This window comes from Limulus polyphemus, unplaced genomic scaffold (genome assembly GCF_000517525.1).
Source record: "Limulus polyphemus unplaced genomic scaffold, Limulus_polyphemus-2.1.2 Scaffold1960, whole genome shotgun sequence".
Lineage (NCBI taxonomy): Eukaryota > Metazoa > Arthropoda > Merostomata > Xiphosura > Limulidae > Limulus > Limulus polyphemus.
This window is the reverse complement of record NW_013667570.1, coordinates 120,343-125,810: the sequence shown is the minus strand read 5'-3', so window position 1 is coordinate 125,810 and position 5,468 is coordinate 120,343.

The following is a 5,468-nucleotide window of genomic DNA, read 5'->3' as shown; positions in this document are numbered from 1 at the left end:
CAAACATACAGAGACGTAACACCACCAAGTGGATTCCGATAGTGCTGTCGGTAAACTTGATAATACTATGTCCAAAAACACATATTGTTTGTGAAGCAAATCATAAACGTTTTTATTTTCCAGTACATACTGAACGTAGTCATTCAGCACTGAGTTTGGATTGTACAAAGAATGCTCTAGTATTCTTGCCTGGACACGTAAATACACGTCGATCATTGTTGCAACATCGTCATAACCTTTCATACGAAGCCTTTTCAAATCAAAGCCTTTTTTTCGTTCAGAAACTGGAAAATTGGCTTTTAAAGATTGGTCACATGTTTCTTCAAATCCTAGAAATGACTCGTGTATTTTACTTTAAGGTTATTTTTACCACCATCATTTGACCAGCTCATTCCTACTTGTTATAAGTTGGAACAATTGATTCTTTTTGAGTGGTATTAATGATTATTGAATATACAAGCACAGCCTTTACTTCGTTTATTGTGTATTCCTTAACGGCATATACTAAAATTTCAATAATTTCATTTTGTATTGTAGGGCTTTTATATATATATAACAGAACCTTGGGGCTCCGTTAGCAGTTCCTCCAATACCGGGTCATGTTTACTTAGAAGTTCAAGAAAATTCCTAAATGCGAAATTTGAAATAGCAATAACTAAAATTATATCAATAACTCGGTCTACTAATTGACGTCAATAATTAACTTCCTGTTTTATTTTAATCTCCAGAGCTTCATCTGGTGTTTCACGTGCCTGCCGCTGTTCATACACTATACGTGATTCTATATTATATGAGATAGTTCTACTCAATTACTGTCAATCTGAAAAACCACTTATCCAAACTTCTTGTTTCGGTAAAGCCAACAAGGCTCATACTCGAGTTACAGCAATATTTATTTATATTGGACAAGAAACACAGCCAGCCCCGTTGTAACTTTACACCAGCTTTAGACATTTTCCAAATGAAACAAGCATTGAAACTCAAAATCAAACATGTTTGGTATGTATTTAAAACGCCAGAAGAATTAGCCTTATCATATAAGTACTTGCTATTAACTAAATTAGTAGAACAGTTGGCAGTTTAGGCCTACGTCATTTTTATAGCCACCAAGAGGATTAGGCCTAAGCCTGTTTTCAATTTCGTCCGTTACCTCCTGTTGATAAATTGTGGCCTTGCAATTCTACTTCGCGTTTCTTTTTTGTGTTGCCATTTAGATGTAGTCGATTTGACATGGTTATTTAAATTAAAAAGTAAAACCACAACTCCACCAGTATTGACAAACAATCAACACAAATAATACACGAAGCACAACAAACACACTTCGCTTTGCTATCTTCAGGCTGGAAAGTTTAACACGTTTTCGCGGTGTGTCGCCCATGGTCCACCATTGTCTTTTAACTTTTTCACTCAAAATATTTCCAATTTCTCAATTGTAAAACATTTTAACGTTGCTTATATTTAAACATTTTTTACGTTCCTTATATTTATTTTTATCCGTTAACTCTTTAATGTTTAGTTTTTAAAGTTTTTTATTACTATTATAGTCAACTTTAGGCTTATCATCAATGGGACCACTTAACCTTGAGGTCCGAATGTGATTGTAACTCCTATTACTATGCCTTTGATTTAAACGCTGGAATTTACATTTACAATGAGAAAATCAAATCAAATGAAAGATAGGCCTAAGTTAATTAAAATATTAATCGTTTATAATTAGGTTGCTTAAAGGAACTGGAATGTCAGCAAACTGTGATTAACTTTGAAATATTTAGCAATAACTATAATCCGCGTTTTTTTTGTATTGTTGTTGGTATTTGTTAATATTAAAAGCTCCTATGTCTGTCGTGTCTCAGCTGGCCTCATAGATCTTATAAGTTACTTTTTCAATAAACTGGCTCTCTTAATTTCATGATACATTTCAATGTGACACTGAGCCTTGTATATAAGCATCCAGTTGAGAATTATGAAAGTCTTGTGTTGAACACAATAAAAAAGTTAAACATACTTTTTAAGAAAAAAGTTTTTTTTATTTCTTTGTGTAAAAACAGTAAAAATTTTTTACCGCAAACGTACAATATTTCAAATTACAAATATCGGTAATATTTTTTGTAAACACAACATTAAATAACGAGATTCATCATAACTAATAGATTCGGAAATAACAAAAAGAAAGATATATCTCTTAAAGTTTATGTATAAAACTACACTGTGGCTATACATTGATTTATAAGCACAGTGTAGCAACTCAAATATCACATTTCCTCCCCCACTTCTTTGTTGATAGTGTCTCTCAGGGGTTCGATTCCCCACGGTAAACACAGCAGATAGCCAAATGTGGCTTTGCTCTAAAACAACCAAACCAAACAATTGTTGATAGCAAAATTTGTTATATTTAGTTGTACTGCAGAAAACCAAGTGTGGCCCAATGACTAGCGTGCCGGACTATGGCTCTAATGAACCGTCGTTCGCATTACCACTAAAAAAAAAATCTAGTTCCTCAATTTGGGACCGCGCTTGAGTTATAAGAGTTATGGTTTAATTCAACTGATGGATTAGACAAGAGTAGCCCAAGAGTTGACGGTGAGTACTGTTGACTAGCTGCCTTCCCTCTAGTTTATCAGCTAAAAATTGGGGACGGTTAACAATGATAGCTCTTGAATAGCTATATACGAATATTCGAAAACAAACAAGGTATTGAAAAAACATTGTTTACCCACCCCTATAAAAACGAAATTAAAAACTTCTAATACCTCTATTTAATTTTCATGTAGGCCTGATACTTTACATACATCTCAAAGGTATTTTTTCTTCCAAGTGGCTAGAGATTTACCAAAACCTTTCTTCAACTAGAGTGTATTGAATCATCATCACGGAACATAACATTTTCTGAGCACTATAGCATATTGCGTTTACTATAATTAACAAAATTTATAAAGAAGAAAGCAAAAAGGGGGATAATTTATACCATAAAAATGGTAAATGCTGAATAAACGTTTCGGACCAGGACGTCCTTCTTCGGATGATTTTAAAGTTTGATCAAAAGATAGACACGTTAAGAGTTTTCACACACTAAACGGACCAATCGTAGATATGATGTTTTAAAAGTTTTCACACATTAAAGTGCACAAATTTAATTTGACGTTTTAAGAGTTTTCACACATCTAAACTGACCAATCTTAAGTTTGACGTTTTAAGAGTTTTCACACATTAAAATGACCAATCTTAAGTTTGACGTTTTAAAAGTTTTCAGACATTAAAGTGCACACTCTTAAGTTTGACGTTTTAAAAGTTTTCAGACATTAAAGTGACCTATCTTAAGTTTGACGTTTTAAGAGATTTCACAAAATAAAGCAACCAATCTTAGGTTTGACATGTTATGAGTTTTCACACACTAAACGGGCTAATCTTAGATTTGACATTTTAAAAGTTTTCAGACATTAAAGTGACCAATCTTAAGTTTGACGTTTTAAAAGTTTTTCACACAATAAAGCAACCAATCTTAGGTTTGAGGTTTTAAACGTTTTCACGCACTAAAATGAAGAAAACTGGGACAACGAGTTCCACCCAAAGACCCTGGTGTTGTTATCTTTTCATTACAGCTTTGAAATTACCCCTAGCTATCGTTCTATCATCTTCATTCCTCTTACGCTGTGTCCATCTAGCGGTCGATAGCCTTCTGAAGATAACATTATAGCTTCGTGAGCGCTTCAAAGGTTTGGTAGAATTATTTGTCTTGTTATTTCTATAAGAGGAAACTATTTATCCAAACTGTTATATGTGCTAGGTCAACTGGTGATAGAAGAACCTTACCATAAAAGTAAAAAAAGTAATAGTAATTTACTGGCCTTATATATATTTTTTACTTTGGTATTATAGCGAACTGGTAAATATTGAGTACGTTTTGATATTTCTATTAGTCAGGCTTTTTGCATTCTTTGTTTCCATCGATGATCAGGAGTCCTACAGAATCTAATGACTTATTATTGAGTATTTATAATGGCAGAAATATGTTTATAATGTAATAGTTTCCCTGTGATTATCACTAAGGCCCGGCATGACCAGGTGGTTATGGCACTTGGCTCACAATCTGAGGGTCGCGGGTTCGAATTTCCGTCCCGCCAAACATGCTCGCCCTTTCAGCCGTGGGGGCGTTATAATGTGACGGTCAATCTCACTATTTGTTGCTAGAAGAGTAGCCCAAGAGTTGGCGGTGGGTGGTGATGACTAGCTGCCTTCCCTCTAGTCTTTCACTGCTAAATTAGGGACAGCTAGCGCAGATAGCCCTCGTGTAGCTTTGTGCGAAATTCTCATTAAATATATGTACTCCAATGGGACAGCGATAAGTTTACGGTCTTACAACGCAAAAATCCGACGTTCGATTTCCCCGCGGTGGACACAGCAAATAACCCCAATGTGGCTTTGCTTGATCAGTTAACTCCAATGTGTAGTTGTTTCTTAAACCTTTTTCAAGCATACAAATAATGTTCTTGTTAAAATTCATAGAAAAAAGATTGTTTATGTTTCAACATTGGGTTTTTACAAGGATTTTATTTTAGCATAATAGTGCGAGATCAAATTCTATTTACATATACACATATTTGATCGAGATTTTCTCATGTGGCGCCATCTACCAAAAACAAGATCAATTGTTTGTTTTTTTTAAAAAGCGCAAAGCTGCAAAAGAGGCTACCAGCTCTGCGCCCACCGCAGGGATTGAAGTCCATATTTTATCGTTATAAGTCCTCAAGCCTACCGTGAGCTATCAGGAGGAGCACAAGATAAATATATCTGTGTGATAAACATCACATTAGGCTACATATATTGAAAATTGTAATTAATAAGAAAATATAACTTCGTTCTATTTCACCAAAGTCTTCTTTTATTTCCAACATCAAATGAACAAAAAAACTAACCTTTCTCAAACATGTTGATAATTTATTATTATGCTCAAACTGCTCTAGGGGAAACCAGTTAATTTTAAATGTTCTAAAAACTGTAAATGAAATTACTTTATTTGTTTATATGTTGATAAGCACAAAGCTACACAATGGGCTATCTGTGCTCTGTCCACAAGGGCTATCGAATCCTGGTTTCTAGCGTTGTAAGTTCGCAGACATACCGCTGTGCCACTTGGGGGGGGGGCTAAATTTAAACGTTTGTTTGTTATTAAGCACAAACCCAAACAAATGTGTGTGTGTTTTATAGGAGTGACAGTTAATCTCTTTTGATCGATTTAAAGACAGACAAAGCTCTTGTAGCCCATGTGTCGCATAAAGTGATGTTCGGGTTGAAAATACCCGGATAAACCTTAGAATATTTAATCAGCATATTATTTATAGAACTATAGAGCATGTTTTTAAGAACATAAATAAAATAAAATCCTACAAAACACTCTACAACATTCGCAGCATCCAAACCTTTACAGCCTTCTCTAAATTTCTGTTTTTATCTTTGAAAGTTTTTGAAAT